The 23,316-nt window shown below is 41.2% G+C and overlaps 1 protein-coding gene across 2 annotated transcripts in view; it reads right to left on the bottom strand.

Annotated features, from left to right (window-relative positions):
* The window catches only part of LOC139696288 (serine-rich adhesin for platelets), a 233,605-nt gene that overhangs the window by 75,863 nt on the left and 134,426 nt on the right, over nt 1-23,316 (bottom strand). For both annotated transcript variants that reach the window (XM_071594987.1, XM_071594986.1), the window contains exon 3: nt 19,845-20,000. The gene's annotated coding sequence lies outside the window, so the exon portion shown is untranslated. The remainder of the gene's footprint in view (nt 1-19,844; nt 20,001-23,316) is intronic.

Below are 23,316 nucleotides of genomic sequence, written 5' to 3' on the forward strand. Positions count from 1 at the left end.
CTAAATGCATCTGGTACTAAAATAGCGCAAAAGTTGAGTCCTTTGGAGGACTGGAGGATTCCGGATTAAAAACCGGGTATTACCTCTGGAGACCACCAACACTGGCCGCGTGATCTTCTGGGAACCAGATTTTTCCGGGAGACGGCACAGGGTTCAGAGAAGAGAAGTGAGCCCCGCCTTCCCGAAAGTACGAATTCACACGCCCTGATTTTTGCGGAGAATGAGATTTCACCAATCAATTCAGTCATTCGAGTTGATCACTGTACTTTCCAATGGGCTAGGTAGGAAAATTGGGATGGGGTCTCATTCCAAATCGTGAATTTCAGTCGTCTTCAGGAACATGCGAAATTAAAAAAAATCCATATGATGAAAAATTAACCGCCTAGCACTGCTGCAATCAACTTAGCGCATAAATTCATATCCACTCAGTCTCGGCTCATCCTTTCTTCCGTTCAGTGAGCAATCGCGAGAACCTGAAATTGGGTTCGGGATTTTACCTTCAGACTCTGACACAAAAACCACTCGGGCATTAAACTCCTGGCCACATTGGCCGGAGAATGCGCGTTTCCACCGCACTACCGGTGACATCATTTCAAGAATGAAAGCCTATGGTAGAACACAGAGGAATAAGACTCCTGTTTGAAGAGGGAGAAATCGAGACAATGACGTCGCAATTTTTTGCTCGCATGACACTCACTTCGATCTGGGTAACTCCAGCAAGAATAAGAATTGGGGAAGTTATATCCAATAAATAAAGTTTTAATTATTATTAGAACCGACTACGTAGTACGAATGGCGACGAAAACTGTAAAGGAAAAGAATTCAGTATGCGTAGCAGTTAAATATATTACACAAGAGATTACTCGCACGAAATTATAAGATTTTAGGGGCCATAAACGTGCCGATGCATTGGGAGACGGCTTCATTCTTCTCCGGGAAGTTTCCGTCCCGCAGGTTGTTGCGATGAAGCAATGGTACCTTCCGGAAGAAGAATGAAACCATCACAAATGGCGAAAACATTCAGGAATATGATAATATATTAATTATTAAAAACAACGGAATTCGTGCGCTATAACACGTCTCTTAATCTTTTCCGATTTTTGTGAGACCAAATTCAAGAGCAATGCTGTCACGTAAGATTTTTGGAATAAGAAAAATACGGTTGGCACCAACCGTAGGCCATGATTAGAGAGAAAAGTAGTCCAACTAGAAAAAGAAGCCGTTGGAAATTAAACCCCCAGAACGTGGAAGCACAACGCAATGTAACGCCTTCTTCATAACCGTGACAGGAGGAACAAAAGACCGAGGTGTAAATTAACTCATTAATACGGTTTTACTCAGCCCTTCGGCAGGATGAATCACGTATTCATACGATGGGTGGTGGGGGAGGAGGAAGGAGCGATTACTTTCTCTATACTCGGCTAAGCGGTTACCCATTTGCCTACATAAGTCACCAGGAAAGAAATCACAGAGCCCGGGTAAAGGTAAGGAAGGGCTGTTTCATCGGGGCCTAGCGGATTTCAACTCGGGACCTTTGGGCGATGGGATGACCCTGAGCACTAGACTGCTAAGCCGACCTATTCAAAACTATATAGTACGTCTTTTATATCCATCACACATCACACTTTATCCTAAGCGAAAGAGACGTTTTTGGGGTTTAAATGTGATTAGTCCAAAGGTTAAATCAACCCACTGTTTATAAAACGCTTACGTATTTTTATCAAGAGCAATTCGTTTCCAGGAGTGGATTTCGTTTAGCTTTACGGGTATCACATCAAATTGTAATCGTGAGCTAATTCAGCGACGTATACATAACCCATTCTAATGAGTTCCATCTGCCAGCTTCCGTGAGAACCTAGTTATTCTTAATTATACGCAGTGATGAAGAGCAACGTTTCAACACGACACTTCATGAATAAAAAACGAATTAGGAGGCACTATAGGATAACTCGGAAAGCTCTGATAATAAACAAATTGTCCTGCGAGTCTCCCAAGTAATAGAAAGACGGTTTTAAAATCACAGGCGAAGATACAAAGGTGGGAATTTTTCGACTCTTCTTCCAGAAAGAAGCATGCAATAAAAATGCAGAACTAAAATATACCATACAACCTAACTACATGAGATAAGCATATTCCCCATAAAATGTTTTAACGTTTATAATCGGGTAATAAGAGGTTTTTAGCTTGCATGAATGAAATTCAAATTCACTATTCTTGCATCAAATCGGCTCAAATGGGGCCATTATCGCTTATTTAGTTCAACTTTCTCAATTAATTTATCTCCGATTCAGGAGTTCACAACATGAGGCGTGCGTCCCAAAAGGGAGAAGTTTGAATATTTTGGAGGGCGATTAGACAATACTTCTGCCTACGTCGTCTCATCACTATCGGTAATATTTATTGAGATGTCTAATTACAAAGAATTTTACCTCCAAGGCGTTTAGGTGGGTCATGATACGAAAAAAGTTAGAAAACATTGATCAAAATAAAATTTTTTATTACGTAATTATGATGGCAGACATGTTTGCTCCGATAGTTTCCGAAATGTAAACTATATCGCAAAAAATGTCTTAGCTATGAATCGTAGAGAATTAAGTTTAGGGTGCCTTCCGATTCCAGACCCAATCGCCAACTGCAACCAAGGCCAGTAGGTTACAAATGCAGATGCGGGTGGTGGCATGGTTGGTCCAGCTAACTTATATTTTTCCATCCGCCCAGCCCTTTCGGCCACCGATAACAAACCCGATGGAAAGGGACGGAAGAAAATCCCATACGAGAAGGCGGGGTGGATCGCGGGGATGTAAGGGGTGGGGAGGCGTGACCGTGAGGGTTGGGGGGCTAAGAGGGGCGGAGGAAGAGAAGGAGAGGGGTGAGAAACTGCACCGTCATGTAAAGTAGGACGTCCTCTCACGCGCGCGCTCAGACTGACAGACGCTTTTCTCGTTTTCTCCGGAATCCCGACCGAGAAACATAGGCGGAGGCTGCTGGATCCGAGCGTCCTTACGACCGCGGCTGTGAGATACTGCATTGCTTATGTGATATCAGGAGTCGCTCGACAATGTCATAAAAGGAAATATCGTAATGCCACGTAAACGAGGTGCTCGAGGTATTTCCCTTTAATTACAGGGTGCGTTCCGAAAGTAATGCAAATATTATTTAAAAGTAATTTATTGAATAGATTTGCACAAACACTTAAAATTCTTCAAAGAGCTCTCCTTGGGCCTCAATTTTCTTCCAGCGACTCTGTCATGACCGGTACGCGCTCTGGAAGGCGTCTTCGGGAACCTCCTGCAAGGTCTTCCTCACGGGGGACGAAAAACGGGTTCCTTTTAGGGCTGCCTTAATCCGAGGGAACAAAAAGTAGTCTGCTAGGGCGACGTCAGGACTATAGGGGCAGGGTGGGCAGGGTTGGGGCAGCGTTGCCACCTGGTGTTTGGCCAGGAACTCGCGGACTCGTAGCGCGTTGTCGTGATGGAGTTGCCAGGTAGCTGAGATGTCTTTTCTCGTCCTGATGACCCTTTTTTCGAAACGCACCCTGTACATACAAGTATATCGACCCCCCATTTTGTTAAAGAAATATCGAGGAGTACGCTATCGCCTAGTGGACAGAGCGTTCGCCTACTGACAGGAAGTCCCGGGTATAAATCCAAGCGAATGTGAGTGTCTCAGGTTTACTCAAGCATTTCATTATTACGGGAGCAGCTCTTCTAGAGGACATGGAAACATTGTCTCCCCCTTGTGTGAATTCCACACTCGGCGGCATGTCGCGAGACTCAACAACGAGGCAAACTCTACCGTCGGCCATAAAACCAACCTTTAAAGCTGAATAATTCGGTTAAAGGATGAAAAACGTCATCGTATGAGGTGCGAATGAATTCTTGTCTGGTCTTCCACCGGATCAGGTTCTCCATCTCAGCCGACGTTCAGATGAACTACTCCCTCATCTTCTTCAGGGCTTCACACCGGAAGCCCTAGCCAAAGATGAGCGAGTCTTCGATCGAAACTTCGGCGGAGACGGCGGAGAGAATTTGAACCGGTGGAAGACCCCACAGTAATTCATTCCGAAGTTAGGACGTGGAAGCACCAGAACTTGCATCACACAAATGTGCAGGGGGTGTCATGGGGAAATCTAAAATCTGTTAAATACCGTCAAATTTCAATAGCAGCGGTGAGATACTGGGATGAGGTCAATGCCACTCGGCGTCTACCATTAACGTCGCAGCTCCGACACTACCTAATTTGCATTACATAACTGCGTTGTTGAAACTCGACCACCCTCACTCCTTACGAGGGCTTTCCTGGTGGGTTACAGCTGAAGGGAGACAGGGGGGAAAACAAAAAGTGAGGAAGGGTGTCGAGGAAAGAGGAAATAAAGAGGTAGACGGACTGGGAGAAGGGACGCACGGCTCGCAAACGTGTTCTTTCTCCTCCCCTCGACCCCTGAGGGCCGGAAACGCATTAAAACCGCATGCCATCGTCTTACGGAGCCGTGATGTGGGAGAGTTGGGGAGAGAGAAGGGGAAGAGAAAGGGGCGGGGAAGACTCTTATCCAGGGAGTGGCCTGGAGGCACGTTCGGTGGGAATTTTCAGCTTTTTGACCACATTCTGACTCGCCGAAGGAATGGAGGCGTCCCGGGGGGCATTACTGTTACGAGACCCCGATCAAATGATGGCAGATCCGGGACTTTCGTGGACCATAGAAAATGAGACTGGGGGATCCGCACACCGCGTCGATTAATATGGTTTGACGAAAGTGCCCGGCCCCCCAAAAAATCCTCCAGGGAAGAACATATCATTAATGGGCGGAGATGGTCACGAGCACTCCCCGAAAGGCTCAAGACTCCCTCGCCATCTGCGTCAATCCAGCCCCTATATGATAGCGCCCGATGAGGTAATATTTTCAGATCACGGGATTTCGTTTCCTTTGCTATTCCGCGATATATCCCTTTTGGTATGAGACTATCCCCGGGTAACGATGTACGCTGGGGGATCTGGGAAAAATAAATCTTGGCATAAATGGATGCCTTTACTTTCTCGAGCACATCGCTCTAATCGTCCTGCGAGGCAACCGTGGAAAACCCAAGTTCATTGAACCCGACGAAAAATAAATTAAAAACTACGCGAGATACCGCTCGTTACCCTCCCCCCATCTCCCCTCAAAACTTATTGAACCAGTTGCCCACTGAACGAACCGTCTTGAAGGTGCGACTATTGCACGTAAGAAAGGGGGACCGAGGTCAATTTCTCCTATGAGCGTTTAAGAACAACCTTTCACCGAGTTCTCGCACTTAAGCACATGGTAGTAGAGCTCTTGAAACCACATTTATTTACAATTTACGATTTGCAATTTCATACGGCGTGCGTGAAGCGGTCAAGCTGTCGCCTCGTTTACACCGCTCCGCGGTTATTACGCTGCCGGTTATACCGCGGATTTGGATATACCGTACGTTTTTTTACTTCCCCACATTGTCGTCGTAATAAATCAATTCCGAGAGAGATACTGTAAAAGATCTCGCATATTTTCGGGTTCCGCTAAGAAGGAAAATTTCACTCGCCTGTAGTACAGGTGGCACTCGTGAGATATTATTTTATTTATTTTTTAATTTTTCAATCACTCGGTAACGTGATCATTTTCGCACAGTTATGTCTGCACTAATTCGTAAAATCAGTAAGGTTTGCTGATGACCAAGCTTTAGTTTGTCAGTCAGCCAAGGGGCTGCAAGCATTGCTTAGTGAATTGGAAATTCAGTGCAACAGGTATGGGATGAGAATCAATATTAATAAAACAAAGGATATGCGATTTTCTAGAAAGAAAAAGGCTAAGCTTAACATTAAAATAGGAGGGCAAAAATTAGAGCAGGTAGAACAGTTTACGTATCTCGGTAGTGTTTTGGACCAACACGGTCAAAGTAGTAGGGACATAAGGAGAAGAATTGCGCTAGACAAAGAGGCCTTCACAAGGAGGAGGGAGTTGATGACGGGGACGTTGAGTAAGGATATCAAGAAAAGACTCGTAAAAACTTTGATATGGAGCGTAGCTATGTACGGCGCGGAAACGTGGTCATTGAAGCAGGAGGATAGACAGACTGGAGGCTTTGGAAATGTGGGTGTGGATAAGAATGGAGAAGGTGAAATGGACAGAGAAGAAAACAAACGAGGAAGTACTTGGTATTGTGGGCGAAAAGGGGGGTTTGTTGGGAGCAATCCTATGGAGGCAGGAAAAGTGGCTGAAGGGGGTATTGACCGGCAGCGGGATGTTGAAGACTGTAATAGAGAGGAGAAAGTTAGGCAAACGAGGAAAGGGGAGGAACAGGATCGGGATGTTGGACGGGATGAAGGGAGGAAGAAAGTACTCAGAGCTGAAGAGGGGTCTGATGTAGAGTAGGATGTTGTGTTTTGCTAGGGGTCACAAATTATTTAATTAGTAATTATGTCCATCCAAAAACCTACCTTAACCGGGAGATTACCTAATAATAATAATAATGTCTGCACTGTATAGTAAGATGTGATTCTCGTGTTCATCGGGTGACTTATTCAAATTGATCACAGATAAACAGAAATTCGATGAAGCGCAGTATCAGTCTATTTCATGCCACGGGTACAGTACGGCTGTCAACCCGCACTCCAAAACCCCGCGATATAAGCGGGGAAGGACATGACGATATGTTATTGCAGGACAAGAGAGGTCGACCAACCATGGGTTTGGCAGTGGCGACTGAAAAATCGAAAGTTTTTCCCCGTCGTCGCATTGTTCCCTCTTCCCATGTCAATTTTCAAAGTCCGGGTCACCTTACCATGTGACGCTTGGCGCGTGGTATCCGCAGAAATTCATGTCATTCTCTGGTCATTCATGTTGCAAATCATTGCCTCCACGGGCACTGGTTATGGCCGCACGTTTAGCTGAAGAAATTTTAAAAGTCACCTCCGGAAAATAAGCACTCGTTTCCCTTCAAAATACGACATCCTGTTTACAACGAGAATTTTTGCACCACTGCGAGTAGCGAGAGTCGGCTTCGCTGACCGCCTAAGAAACTACAGCAAAGATATACCCCGGATTTCGACCCGTCATTAAAAAAGTTCTCCTACAACATCAACACGGCGGCTCAGACGCGCTCCTTTATTTCTGAACCGAGAATGCGAAAGTTTGGCAGTGAAAATAAAACATTTTATATGACTCTCCGCAAAAGGTCAACTTCGAGAATTCTCACAGAGTTCGCGACACATGAACCCAAATCACAACAGCCGTGCCCCACTAGCAGACTTGTGCCGAATCAGCAGGCGAGAAAAGGGTAAGTGGGACACATGAGCTCGTGGGAAAAATCGCACTAGTGGAGGGGAGGCGAAGTGCCAAAACAGAAGGCATATGAGTAGCAGAAAAATGTTCGCTATAAAAGCATTACGACTGAAAATTAAAACTCCATTATACCAAGGCAAATCTTTTTTTTCTCTCTTAGATGTCTAATGTTCACACTGATATATACGTATTGCGTACTGACTGCAACATATAAAAGGTGATTTAATTGCAATACTGTGAGTTTCATTTGCATTTCCGGCATGAATTACTGAAAAATATTATGAGGATACCTGACGAATATATCGAGAACATTGGGTTGAACTCGACATAACAGTAAAATTCCCATATAACACAGTGCGAATACAGGGTGCGTTCAAAAGGTAATGCAATTATTTAAAAAAGTAATTTATAGAACAAATTTGCAAAAACCCTTAAAATTCTTCAAAGTACTGCCTCTGGGCGTCTACACATTTTACCTGTACAATATCGTCCATTTTCATCGGGTTGTCAATACGTCAACATTTAACAGATAAACGATATCCATCTAAATCGCACTTTTATTCTCAAATTTGAATTATGACTAAAATATTTCAAGTTTTACATCGTCGAAACCTCGCAAATCTCAATCCATATTCGCAAAAATAGGAAAACCTTCAATACTGGAGGCTCTCCAGCGTTTATCAATCATTTGGTAGACAGCGGAAAGCACGGCTAGTTACTATGTAATGATTCAAGATGCAGTACTTAACTGGTTAGTGAATCTATGCGAAATAAAAAAAAGAAATTCTTTCTTTACTGCAGAGTCTGTTGCCACATCAACGCTTGAGGCATTAGCGCTTTATTGGACTTTCACGTTGAAAAGTTTTAAGTTCTAGGAGTCAACAAGATGTATACGTAGATTTATAGATAAGATCCTTTAAAAATGAGCTGACCCGGTGGTGACGTGTATTAAACCCCGACAACAGTAATGAAAGTAAATGAACCAAGTTCCCCCTTCAGTGAGTGATGTAAACAGACGAAGTATGAGAGTAAGAATAACAAAAAGGCTGTACGTACATTCTGCCTCCATTTACCTCATTCAACATCTCTATACTTTTTCTACCTCTACATTGTTTGCATAATATTCTCCCCTCTGTTTCACACAGTCCTCAACAGTCCATCACCAATCAAAATACTCAGCATCCATTTTTTTCTGTTTCCTTTGGATTTCTCCCAAATCTCCTCCCTCACGATCCCTAACACTTCCTGGTTGGTTTTCCTTTCCGTCGATTTTACTTTTTTCCTTCCTTCTTCAAACTTTTCTTCTCAAAATACTCTAATCTACGTCTACTTAATTCACCACCACATCGACCAAATTCTCTCGCAGTAGTAAATTACGCAAAGTTTTCACATATCTAATCATTCGTACACGTACGCTGGTTACATTGTGTTTCATGCTTAATGCATACATAAAAACACGCTCTTATAGGCCGATGAATATCGGTCACATTTATTTTGGTGAATAACGCTCCGGAGGATTGTTAGGCCTTAGTATGTAGCGTGCCGTCCTTCAATATCGTATGGATCGTGTTTTTGACTCCGGTGATTCGGCCTTTGGGAGACTTGAGGACGGCGACCAGCCGAAATTGCTGACTTATCGGCAACCTAGCGGCAAACAGATCACCGGAGACGAATGAAAAACCTACGGAACATTAATGGTGTTACAAGCTACAAGCCCTTCACGGAAGAGGGAGCGACTCATCAAAAATTAAAACAAAACATGAAGGGAAATCCGGATCGTTAATTGCATTAAAAGCATTACTATAATCCTGTGAATGACTTTAGAAAATTGACGCACTTCCCGCAGAATAATTGGAGATCGTTTCACATACGACTGAAACATAAAGGAAAAGGCGTTTGGGGAAAGTTCGAACGGCAAATAAAACGTAAAAAAAATGAAGGCATGCGCCGACGGACATTACTGTGAGCGGATTTAGCAGCGCAGAATTTTTAAAATCGCTCAAAAATTGCCCACGCGAAGAAAACAGACATCGCGCACAGAAATGAGCTTAATTACTTCGTTGAGAAACGGTGAAAGTTCCTACATATCGCAAAAAAAATTAGCAAAACGTTTTCTCAAGCATGACTCAGAATGCACAAAAGATGGATAGCAACCGGAATACATCATAATGCAGGAATAATCTTACGACCGCCCAAAAGGAATGTTTTCAACTTTAATTCCCCAGTTCAATGTGCTAATTATTCGAGATCATGAAATAAAACGTAATATTAAAATTATAGCATGGCTAAAAAAATAACTCTTTCTTAATGAATATGATAAAGGAATGTTGTCATTACGAAGTGTGCTGAAGCACGCGTTCTTCTTATAATTAAGTAGAGAATGAGCGAAGAATTAATTACAAATTAATTCATGCTCTGAGCCAGAGTCTAGAATGAAGGAGAAGTTTTTCATCATGTATAAAGAAATACTTCTTTGACACGTTGGAATAATTCATACTTACTGTAAAAACTAGTAACCAAAAGCGCGCTTTGTCATTTTGACCAAAAACGGCAAGAAAAAGAGTTAGCCATTGACATGTATTTCCATTCCTCTTCCTTATAGTTATTTAAGTTCTCGCCTGTGGTGAATTTTCGTGTTTGAATACACGCACACACACAGCATCCACGAGGGCAAAGATTTAGACAATACGATTATTTATCGTTCAAAATGAATGTAACATCTACAAACTCACTTGAATAAACTATTCCCTAATGGCTGCGAATCATTACTTGCTGATTTCCATGCTATCAATACAATCTCCAAGTTCGTGTGATGCACTATTACCGATAGAAATCACGTTGATTCGCCATAAAATTCCACTTTAGCCTGCTTTCTTCCCGCCCGTTACGAATTTCATCAAAGAATATCCACAGAAATGAAATTATATTCCAAAGACCCAACGAATGGAGTCCTTGGAAAATATGGAATAGATCGCGGCATGGTCGGCCAGTCAGAAACACTTATCTTGTCTAATAATTTGTACGAAAAACAAACACTGTATCGATGCAACCGACGTCCACTCATCCTCCAGCGAACTTTGAGGCATAAAGATGAAATCTCGCACATAATTTGAGGAGGCGATTACGAATATGAAACGAAAGATAGTTATGCAGATTATACGTAGAATACAAGAAGAGGATTTCGGAATTGTTGCCGGCCTAGCGGAACCTACGACGGAACTCTCGCAGTGAGACTGGCAGATTATATCATTCGCATTGTTCAAGAGGGGAAGAAACACTAGGAGCTACTTGCGTTTCCCCATTTAACCCACATACTTATAGACAGGCCTTGGTCCTGCGAATGTCTTCTCTTAACGATGCCGCTTTCAAAGAGTTCAAAAGATAGGATTGGTGGCAGGGGTGGGGACAAATTTCCCATAAAATCGCCCACTAAACGACTGCTTCCCGCGAGAAGAACCGGAGAGGAAGGTCATCGAACAGACAGACCTTTTGACCCTCATAATCCGCCTACATCCTGCCGCTAATTCCCATCCCCTCATCTCACGCGAGCACCCCATCCTCGCAAATCCTCTTCCAGACTTTCCCTCCGACCGATGGTATAAGGCTACCCCGACTTCATTTACCTCCTCTTCCCTATTAATTAAAAAATTATTCTTCAATTAATTTATTTAATATTTATTTGATTTATTAAGTCACCCAAGGGATTAACAAAATAAATATAGCCGCTTTTGCGGAAGGACTAGGAAAAATTCAAATTCGCGATCTACAAACACGCACGGCAAGGACCGTGATACTTATGCACTGGTATGAGTGCTAAAAACACTCGCTCACGTAATGCAAAACCATGACGGTTTCAAACAACAGAATTTTCCAATGCATATGAATTCGAGTGGAGGAGAGACAGAAAAAATACAAAAGCTTCGAAAATAAACTAAGCGCATTGTTTTCCTTATGCATGCAAATACAATTCACAATAGCGATGGACTAGTTCACCAGAAATCTCAGATAATGAGCAGGAACACAGGTTAAACATTTACAAAAACTTTAACATCGAACGAATGGATTATAAGGCTCAGGGATATGACCATTGAGGAGGAGGAAGAGGGTGATGGTAGATTTGTGCGATTCGTGGCTATACTCGTATATGAGCATGAAAATATTTGCATATAGAATATAAGAAGAGAAACTAAGGAGGAGATGAAATACTGAGAGGTGGCGGGATGTTCAATCAATTATCAATGGAGTGGAGAAGATGAGAAGTACACGGAGGAGGGAAATAAACACGATATGCCTTTTTTTGGACGATATGAAGAACGGTGACAGATAAGTTAATAATAATAATAATTTGGCTCACTCGACTAGAATCGGGCAATTTATTGTTTCAATTTTTTCGGGGTACCTTATTTTTAAACCCCCAATACAATTTCATACAAAACAAAATATGAATTACATGCCCTTCCTTTCCGTCGTTCTCCCCTTTCCCACTTTATCTTTTGCTGATGAATCTCTCCAATACTTTCCTTATCCGTTCCTCATGTAGATATTTCCCAATTTGTTGGGCGTTATGCAAATATCCGAGGATAGCTTCCAGTTCGTGTCTTTCCTCGGCATAAATTGGGCAATAAAAGACTCAGTGTATTACCGTGTCCTCCTCCATTATGCATTCACACGTCCCCTCCTTTTTCCCCTATTTTAATGAGGTATGATCTAAACTCCCCGTGTCCTGTTACAATTTAATTGATTCCTTCATAAGTTTTTAAGTTGATCTTCATTCTTTCCTTCGCATGGAAAATTAAAATGGGAGTGGGGCCCATGTAAACCACCCAGGGAACGGTTTTTTCTATAGTTACTGGTATAGTAAGGGAAATGCCAAGGGAAAATGCACCCCCGCCGGGAATGAAAACCGCGTTGGATGTGGTCGAAATGGAAAGCGCCTTAAACACTACCCGCTCTTCCATCAGGAGAGGAATAACTTTTCGATCCGCGGGAGTGATAAGTGTTACGGAGGTATGGTGATACCTGGAAGAGGGGCCCCTTGAAATACGAAGAGAGAAAGCTAGACAGATACCGAAGGACTCGAGTTTCTTTCAGCCACCGTGGGAATCACGTATTAATACCCCCTAGCATAGTCTTGGGCGTTGGTCGGCCAGGGGCATTTCTTCTATCGACCACTCTATACTAAACAAGGAATACTATGGAAACTCTTCGCTGGTCGGGATGGTTCAGGCTGAATCATTAATGCCACACAACGGATCGGCAGGTTAAAAGAAATGGTCCGCACCGACAGATTTTACATGCCCGTTTTTCCCTTGCACCATTTGTAACTATACAAACACAATGTTACTTTTCAAAATAATTACACTATAAATGCATTCCGATTTTGCATTTTAAGAGAAATTCAAAATAAAATCTGTACTACACTTTAAAGTTTTAAATCAATGACCTGAGTCGCAACACTACACCGCCATGCCTCCGAGCGAGGAGGGTCATTAAGGTGAGATATTTAAGTAAAAAGGAGAGGAAACCGCCTTTAATACCACCCGTTGACGTAAAATATCGACCATTTAATATATACTAGAATAATCAGGAAAAAAGGTTGATATTGACTCAGTGGTCCAGGTAAATGGACCAGGTTAACTCTTGGGGCTAAGGCTTATTAATATCTATTCCGTAATAAACCTTAAGCAGCACTTTTGACCTTTACGTCGGCCTTCTTTTTAAGGAATGATAAAACATTTCAGATTTTTACTTACGCCCAAGAACTAGGTGGAGGAAAACCCACCTAAGCGGGAATCGAACCCGAGTCCACGGGGTTGGCAGGCTAGGACGTTACCCCGCCGCCACCGTGGTCGCTAAATCGTGTCTGTCAGCAAACAGTATCCCCAAGCATAATTATACATTTAAAAAGTGGTCGATGAAATGCATTGCAGCCTAACATGTTTATAATAACTAAAAGAATGAGCTCAGGAGGAAACTTAATGAGGGTACGGATGTGCATGGAAGAATTTCCTTCACAGACCTTGGTGAAAATCTAATTCAGAATTGGGTCCGAATTCCGATACTCCAAACATACTTTCTTGAGCAGCTATTTCCGCCATTACCCAATCTGTTCAATTCTGAAATCCAATCATTTTTTCTACCGAGGCTTACTTAAGAGCAATTATTTCCAGATGAGTAAGTTCTCATTTCCGAGCTCTTTTACTTCCGCTAAGCAGTCTATTCGCCAGCTCCATCGGTTCCACTCTGAATATAGTGCTTAGCAGTAATAATGTCTCAATATTTAACAAGTTGGCACAAACCGACACTGGTACGAGGTTAATCCTCATGAAATTAAATTTACATCGGGCAAAAAGTTTAAAAACAAGTGGAAAAAAATTAAGGTGGATTATACTAAGGTTTGATTTCTAATATGGTCTTAAAGTACGATTTGTGAAAACATTATGCATACAAATTTTAACTGGCCGAGCTGGATATTAGAAGATTAGACGTTTAAAGATACATTTCAATGATAACATTCACATTTTCCATCTTCACCAAACTTTGACCTGTCATGGGTATCAAATCTAAATGATAAATTCGTAAAAATACAAACTGCTGGATAAGCGATGTTGATTCATCAAAAAACATGTCAATTTCAAATCTTTAGACACATATCGTTACTATTGCCAAATTTAAATCACACGTGCTACTTTTAAATCATGAAACGTGGCTGATTTTTGGGCCGGTTTCACTGACATGTATTCAAATGACGAGAGGGGATTTTCCACAACTTTAAAGACGAGGCTTAGATAAATTTGTATGTGACCTGTTTAAAATAAAATGTAATCGGCATAAAAGATTGATTAGACTAGTGAGAGGAGAAATACTTTAAGACTTTTACGAAGGTTTATTAGTTCTCTCCTCGAAGTTACGACACACTAAAGGTTGATTTACTTAAACTTCATGATTATTCATGAATAAAATATTTTATAAAAGGAATGCGAAAAATGTCTATAAAAACATCAATATTTTAAATCGTTGGCGGCTATTTTTATGATTGATGATTGCTACTTCATCGAGATACATCCACATTAAAAATATTGCAATCAGCTAAATAAATACCACCCAAAATTTAAAATGAATGCTAAAGCGAAAACGCTCATTTGGAAACCCTTAAAATTATGACACACTACACAAGTCGCGTCATTTAATAATTCCCAGCGACGGATAAATAAATGAGGAAGGCAGACCCAAATAAAAACGAAGTTGTGAAAAGAGGCAGTTGCACCACTTTGCTATTTATTTTCATAAACGCCAGAGAATAAAAAAACATGAAAGAAGCAGTAATTACCTTCTTCACTCGCATTTAGTTTGATGTCCCTGGTGACTTATGTTCACATTTACTAAACCATATTGAAAAATAATATAGATTTACCATCAATTGCTGTATTAAAAGCCACTGAATGACAGTAAAATGCAAAGAAAAACTGATTGAAAAGATGAAAGTGATGGATTACTATTATAACTTACTATAAGTCCAGTATGCCGCCATAATAAAACCTTTTCCCATTAATCGAGCCTACAGAAGAATTAAATCATGTTGCCCGATGAATGATGAATGCTTCACGGTGTCTCCCAAAAACATCTTTAAACTAATAAAATAATCCCGACCAAATAGATGATCAAGACCCATTCTCGAACCCGGCGATTCGAAGAGTCGAACTTTAATTTTATGATGACACTCGGAAAGACAGTATCTCGCTAACAGAATTCTCTGAACTCCTCCAAGAATTGTTATACTCACTCAAAAGAATTGTACGTATTCATACAATGCAATTAACCTCACAGCCTAACGAATTACCTACATTCAACGTACAAATTTGCGTATATTGATGCGTATTTCATTGATTTTCAGAACAACCAATTTAAGATGTAGCAAGCGAATTATAGTAATCGCTTATAGCGTGTCCTAAAGCCTAGCGTTTAAATCTGTCGACATCAAAAGATTGGTTAATATTTCAAAAGTGCACACATGACTAGCTACCATTATTCTCGGCATCAAACTATGGAAATTCCCAACATTGTGCATTGAATCTGAGGGTTAAAATGCAAAATATTCGGAACATTGGGAGTGGATTATGACGAGTTATAACGTTAGAATTAAACATTTTCAATTTTCTAACGATTAGCATACCACCACGCGTTGAATCATGCATTTCGCGATCGCAGCTAAAACAGTACAATTAAGAGACGCAAGTGGAAGGGAACAAACAATAAGCAGAAAAAAATTGCTTGAGAGAGCAAGAGGAAAGTAGGTAGCTATGAGGAAGCTGTCTGGTATTCGCACTGCTTGCATCGTAAGCTTATCATACTAAACAAATAGACCCCATTCATAAAAGGATTCCGGCACGAGGATTGTCCTATTGTTCAGTTAAGTCCAATGTGCTCAAGGACACACACTGCCGACATTCATAAAACATCCTCATGCGTCCGATATCTGCATTCGGAGCAAGCGGCGACATTCTGTAATTGACTCGGATCCCAACCGCACCATGTCCTCAGCCGACCGTGGAAAATTGAGGAAGTAGCCCCATTCAGTCGATCTTTGTCCATTCGACACGCTAGCGGTCAAGGAGTTTCGCAACCAATTTTTAGTGAACCACGGATTTGGAACGTTTCCAATCCATTATTTTTTTCCGTCTGCTTGCAGTCATGTGTGCAAAAGTAGACACCTATCATTTTATTATACAACGCCCAAAATTCCTAAGAATTTCGGCGTGCTCAGAAATGCACGCTTGAAATTGAAATTCATTTTTGTGAAGAATAGTCTCACTAATGGAAACATGCACCAGACATTTTTAAGCTTAAAATTTTCCCAATAATGGAAGAAGTCTTGATTGGATTAAAATACTTTTAAAAAAGTTCACTTTTACCACTGTGGCATGCTAGCCAATAGTTAAAGGAAAAAAATACCTTCTCAATCTAATTCTGTGTATCAAAACGACGATAAAAGTGAATGGGGGAGGGAGAATTCATAATTAAAAAAGGTCTTCCTTCCTTCATTAATTTTTTTCGCTCATGTTATTTAATCCAAGGAACAGGGACCTCTCTCTTTTACTTGTGAGTTGTGTAATATAATAATACGTTTACGATTGAAGTCCCCGTGTCTTGGCGTGGCTTTAAGCTGTGTTCCCAAGAAAAATACAGCAATCACATATCGTCACCGCGGTTACTTAGTCATGAATTGATGCCTCATTCTTCAGAGACACATGAAGTCATTATAATTAAAGCAAAGGTAGAGGTGCCTCAGTGAATAAGTGACTTCCGCTATTGTATCTGTGCAATTGAAATTAGTGGGAATCAATATATTTTAAGACAATGGTACGAGCTCTATTTTAATTCACGTATTGCTCCCAATTACAATAACACGGAATATTTGTATGTCTTCGTCATTTTCTTCAGTTCCATTCCAATATAATAATACGTTTACGATTGAAGTCCCCGTGTCTTGGCGTGGCCGTAAGCTGTGTTCCCAAGAAAAATACAGCAATGACATAACGTCACCGCGGTTACTTAGTCATGAATTGATGCCTCATTCTTCAGAGAGACATGAAGTCATTATAATTAAAGCAAAGGTAGAGGTGCCTCAGTGAATAAGTGACTTCCGCTATTGTATCTGTGCAATTGAAATTAGTGGGAATCAATATATTTTAAGACAATGGTACGAGCTCTATTTTAATTCACGTATTGCTCCCAATTACAATAACACGGAATATTTGTATGTCTTCGTCATTTTCTTCAGTTCCATTCCAATATAATAATACGTTTACGATTGAAGTCCCCGTGTCTTGGCGTGGCCGTAAGCTGTGTTCCCAAGAAAAATACAGCAATGACATAACGTCACCGCGGTTACTTAGTCATGAATTGATGCCTCATTCTTCAGAGAGACATGAAGTCATTATAATTAAAGCAAAGGTAGAGGTGCCTCAGTGAATAAGTGACTTCCGCTATTGTATCTGTGCAATCAAAATTAGTGGGAATCAATATATTTTAAGACAATGGTACGAGCTCTATTTTAATTCACGTATTGCTCCCAATTACAATAACACGGAATATTTGTATGTCTTCGTCATTTTCTTCAGTTCCTAGCTTCTGCCAGTCATCACACTGTACACGTATGATGTCTCAATAATGGAAAAAAACTTATAATAGAATTAAATACCTGTACAACTATGGCCGGTAGGCGACATCAATAATACTCATGAAGCACTCTCCCACTATCCAAATGCCCCCAGTTGATCCAATTTTAGAATCATCTATTCCCAGAAAATTGAACGAATGGCGTACAATCCCACTCCACAGAGCACACACGGTTTTGAAAAATTCAGTATTTAATTTTTTTTAAATAATTCAAATAAACTTCAAACACAGAAAAATTTCCAACATTACAGAATGTCGAAAACGAAAGATTAAAACCTGGAATCTTTAAATCGCTGTCAAATTTAACATACAACTTCCATTACAATTTTTTTAAATTTCACAAGATTTTTTACAAGCGTAATTGATTGTATTATGATAGAATACAGATAAACATAAAAAATAAATGAGGGAAATCTCCTATTGCCGATGCGAGCCAAAATTGACATCTCAATACGCTGGATAGGAATATTTGGAATGAAACGCTCATACATGCATTAGTATGTATCAACATTTGTTTCGTTCCGTGTCAAACAGAAATAAACTCAACATAGGACAAGATCATCAAAGCCATAGACTTCAAGGGCACAGGAAGACAAGAGGGACGAAAGTTTATTACAATACTCTCTCCAAAATGCCCGAATTTCCTTGAAGTTGTTCCAAAACTTATCTCTGATGGCAACCCCGCTATCATCATTCTATCCGCGCCCATCTATCATACTTATCCAATAAAAATCTCCAGCTTATCCGCTGATGGCATTGTGTGTGATATTCGTAAAGGGAACAGTACGTAGATGCATGCGGTTTTCTCCTTATGTATATTGACACCCACCGTAACCTTAAGAAGTCATGTCCATGACTCATCGTCACAAATAGACATTGAAACAGGGACGGCACACTTCCGAAGAAGTGACGGGGTGGATACCTGAGAGCAAACCGCATCGTTCTTGAGGCATTTTCTTTTCGCAATATTTGCTTCCCTGCCTCTGGATGACATCGCGAGCCGCTCTCGAGGAATTTCGCTCACCGAACATGCGGTAGAAGAATGGGATGCTAACACGTGAAAACAAAACTCAAAACCGGAACATTTTTCGGACGAGCCCAAATTCTCCACAATGGCAAAACTCGACTCTCTTTTTTTTCCTTCTGGACATTTGAAGCAGCTGCACATTGAAATTAGAGAAAATTCCAATAAATCTAATCACAAAACTTATTTACACATGGAGCCCACATGCAGTCCGAAAGATAACAATATCACAATTAAAAATGAAGAGATGAAAATTAAGCGCTTGCTTTTTTTTCATTATAAATGCTCTGAACACTCGGAGATATTCTAATAGCAAGCATTACTTATTACTTACGAGTTATCAATGTCACATCAGGTGTTTAAAATTAACTATCCGATTTTAAACTTCGCGACGTAGCAACATTAATATATTCGGAAACGCAATGCCTCAGTCAAACCAAACACTTCGCTGTAAAACGAAGTCACCCCTAAGTAAGTAACTAAAACTTCTCTAAGTAATTCCTATACATATCATCGACGACCTTTCGCTACGAAATCGTTATCCCAGAATTTCCGTCAATGGACTCCTAATGTAACATTTATTCCAGTCCGCACGAATTTCTGCTATATACCTAGTCGTTTTAACCCTAGAACGGTTACGCTATTTTTTTCAACCTATTCTGGTAACGTGGGGTGACAATTTTCGAAAATTCGTATCTCACACCCATTATGACTACGATAGTCCTATGGAGGCTCATTTTTTTCGTTTTTCAATGTAGAATCACGTGACACATTGATTGACGTGAATTATGGTAAAGTCCCGAATGACAAACGTGAGCCGCTTTCGTTTGGCGCGAGATTTCAATCCGCTCTGGGGTGTTGTTTCACCCCCGTTACCGTTCGTTCTACGGTTAAGTGCTCACAATAGTTTAGATACTAGCTTCCATTTAAATGCGCTAAATTTGCAAAAATTTGGCAAGCGCAGATAGAAAAATTAGGAGTCTCGAGGGGCAATCACTTCAATGATACGATTATCACATTGGATTTGTACGATACCAGTCAATTACGCCATGTACACACGCCTTTGAAAACCCTCAACTGAATAAACCCAAAAGGCACGAGGATTAAATTTGGTTTCTACGTTTGGTCAAATGTGTCTGTTTGACGTGGAGGAATCTCCTTCTGTGAGTTCATTTTCCTTCGGATAAAACAAAAATAAGCTACTTTCAACTGAGTAGTGGACGTGTAATGCGTATGGGGAACACGGGAGTGTTGGGGGAGTTAGGCGCATCCCCCAAGTCGTCGTCAATGTTTGGCTGGCAAACCACGGTCCACCCACGGGTCGCATAACCAAAAGCCAATGCTCACCTTCTCCGGATTCACTCGATCCACGGCTACGCCGGCGTCTGCGCGTTGGTCAAACACCCGGCTGATTTTCCGCTGGGGTCGAGGGGCACTTCTCCAGTCTCCAGATCTATCCTCGCAGGCATTCACTTTCCTAAAGTGATGGCTGCAGACATTACACTAGAAAAAAAACACACCTGTTAGCTTATTAACTTAAAGTCATGCCAACAAACTGGTGTTGAATGGGAGGGAGTGAATTATTTCTCCCTTGTCACGATTCAGGGAAATCCTTAAGAATTGTCTTCCCCTTCCTGAGAATAATTCTAAGCCCGCACTAAGTTGATAGACAAACCATAACAACGAATTTAGGCAAACTGATTTTAGCACAAACAAGTACGGATACCTCTTTTCTTTCGCAATATTCGGGACCAAAGCAATAGAAAAGTTAAAGAGGAACGATCGAAACTTCTCAAAAGTAAAATATAATGCAATGGAATCCTAAATTTCACAATAAAATCGCAAGTTTCCCGTTTTGTTGGTGAGATCACATTAATTGTCACAAGAGGCGGTTTGATTGGTAACCTGCAGATGAAGTCACTTCAAGTTGTGTGACAGCGGTAAAAGAACAATTGAATGATGAATTGAGACTATATTTATGAAATTATACCGGGGATGTTGACATTCAAGTTATTGCCGAAACGCATTTGGGAGTAAAAAAAGGAACCTCTTTATCTTATGATTCTTTGTTTGCGAACCTATTTTGTTTTCGTTCAAATCGAAAGAAGGGATACGTCGGGATTTCTAAGATAATGGCCGAGTCTACCCATCAAACATACTATAGTTACATTTGATACTTCCATCAAATGCCGGTTGTCTGCAGAATCAAAGGGACAAAACGTTTACGAGGAAGCGCCATTTCACATCTCCCTTTTCACTTCGTAATTTACCTACATTATTTTTTTTATCACTGAAATCATAGACATGACTTGGTTTGAGGCTCAATCGGTGATGGCGCACCTTACCCACAAAGTTAAAACCGCAAGTATTTTTTTATTACGATTTTCATGATATTAATTACTTATCCCGCTTACTTATACTCACTTTCGCCAACAACAAACGAAACTTGAAACCATCGTCATCCGTTGAACGATTTCCATTTCTCTTTCACCAATGAAAAAAGAGACGATCAAAGATCCATTCCTTTTCAAAGAAATTCAAATCATGAACATCGATGAAGGAAATTACTGACGAGTAAACGATTGTGGAAAAACAACAGTTGGTCGAAGGGAGTTTACGTAGTCTAGAGCAAGTTCCAAAGATACCAAGCAACTCACGTGATTACAAACTACTGAGGAGACGTAATAGCTGTAATAATGACATAGACAGCCGATTCGTATGTGTCAGGACGAAAAAAACGATCAGTGAGCATCGATGACGACAGGAGACGTTGATTTGTACTGTTCTCACCCGAGGTCCTCCCTCGGAACCGACGGACTCGGAGACATCGCTTGGAAGAATGCGTAAGAAACAGAGCGTCACGCAAGCCAATAACTTATGAAAAAGTGTTCCATCCCCGCCTTGTTGTGATTTGTGAAACCAATAACCCACGCGCCATGGACCGATTCGCGTGCCGAACCAACGGTTTCGACAAATTACACCTCATCTTCTCCCCCCCCCCCTCGCCTATTTCCCGACCCCCTGGCAGTCGTCGGCACTACGACCAACTTGACGCTCTATTCTTCGGAAGAGCTCTCAGCTCCGACCGCCAAGTCCCGGAAAAGCAGATGACATTCTGATTCACACGAATGGCTCTGGATATTTTAGATCGTAAAAATCGGTCGGCATCATCTGCACCGCTTGAGGGCTCAGCGGTTTTCAACGGCGTCGAAAACACGAACGCCCGACGGGACCTACATCATTTTTTTTAAATATATCGCTTACCTCCTTCGATTGCGAAGAAAGTTCGCAATAAAAAAACCATATCGTAATTTACGAACGCAAACCCTGTTCGATTTTCTACCTTTCACCATATCATTCTCTATCCCCTGTTGACGATCAACACTGGGAGTCGAGAAAACTGCGGAAAGTGAACAAAACCGACAGCTCCCCCAAAAGAATCTAAAGAATTTAATTGAAATATTATCAGCTGGGAAGCAAGGGATTTGCCCAATATAATATAATGCTGGAGCATCCGCTACAGAGACATGGAGAGAGGACAATGGGAGGCGAAGGAGTCGAGAAAGAGATAAACCCAGCGTGATACCAAACCAAGCGGCATCTAAATAGCCAGTCGCACCACACCCTTACTCAGAAAACCTAAAGACAATACATAAGAGATCTAAGGCGGCGGGGAGGGTAATTCATGAATGAAATAAGAACGACTTGTCCTTCAATCGTCACATATTATAATAATACACGAGCAAAAGTAGAAATTCGCAGCAAAATCCATGCGATGTGTGCAACATGAACTCCGAAGTGGGTCAATTTGGCGGGAAAACCGGCATTGTTGAATACTTCGTTTGCGAGCCCACTTCTAAATCAGAGCATGACCTCACTGAATTTGTTGTTCGCGCGTTTCCATGAATCAAAACCGAACTCCTGAAATTTAATTACACCTACTTTCTTTGAGATTACTCTAACACTGAATACTTCGGAAATTACTTAGGAATACCGCATTTTTCCGTTAAAATGACCTGGGGAGCACAGTTATAATCCTTCGTCGTTGGATGAATCTTAAATACATGTATGCTCGTGGTTTTGATCGACTATTTTGTCTGGACGTTATTTCATCATGCACACGTACACTTCATTGAAACAGATTCGTTGCGAAGAAGACATCCGAACCTCCGTGAGGCCGAAAATCTAATTCGTATAACTCATTCAGTAATACTTATACCTAGATTCTGGATGTGTATAATAAGTAATCAATGCATAAAATGATTCACACATATCAGTATTGAAATCACTGTTTCCTCCACGACAGCAGAGAATTACATTCAACTTATAACAGGTAGAGCCCGATTATGTAGTGTCCTGCAAACCAGTATAAATCCTTCTTGACCTACGGAATGTAACCGAATCCATAAGAGCAACGATTTCCCGACTAGAATCCCATCTTCCACCCTCCTATATTTTCCAACTCGCGCTCCTCCAAGCCCATTCCCTTCCTCTACCATCGCTTACCTAAAATTCTGCCATCCATAACCGCCTTTTACGTACTTCTCGCTACCTTTGAACATCATCTCAGTCCAATTTTCCTGTGATTTTCGAATTATCCCAACCACTTTTTCTCTCCATCCACCCCATTCAACACTGCTTAGTGCTGGATAGGCTGGAGAGTTAAGAGTAACTGGTAACTTCTCAGTTTGTCTTCCTCCCAATCCGGGAGAATCCTTTTCATTCTTCTCCGCAACAACAGCATCCAAACTAAGCTCATTTCCTTTCAAAGATAAGTTTATGATCCATAAATAGACTTTCTCCATGGTGAAGTCACGAT

This window comes from Hetaerina americana, unplaced genomic scaffold, assembly GCF_022747635.1.
Source record: "Hetaerina americana unplaced genomic scaffold, ioHetAmer1.1.p SCAF_7, whole genome shotgun sequence".
NCBI classification, from domain to species: domain Eukaryota; kingdom Metazoa; phylum Arthropoda; class Insecta; order Odonata; family Calopterygidae; genus Hetaerina; species Hetaerina americana.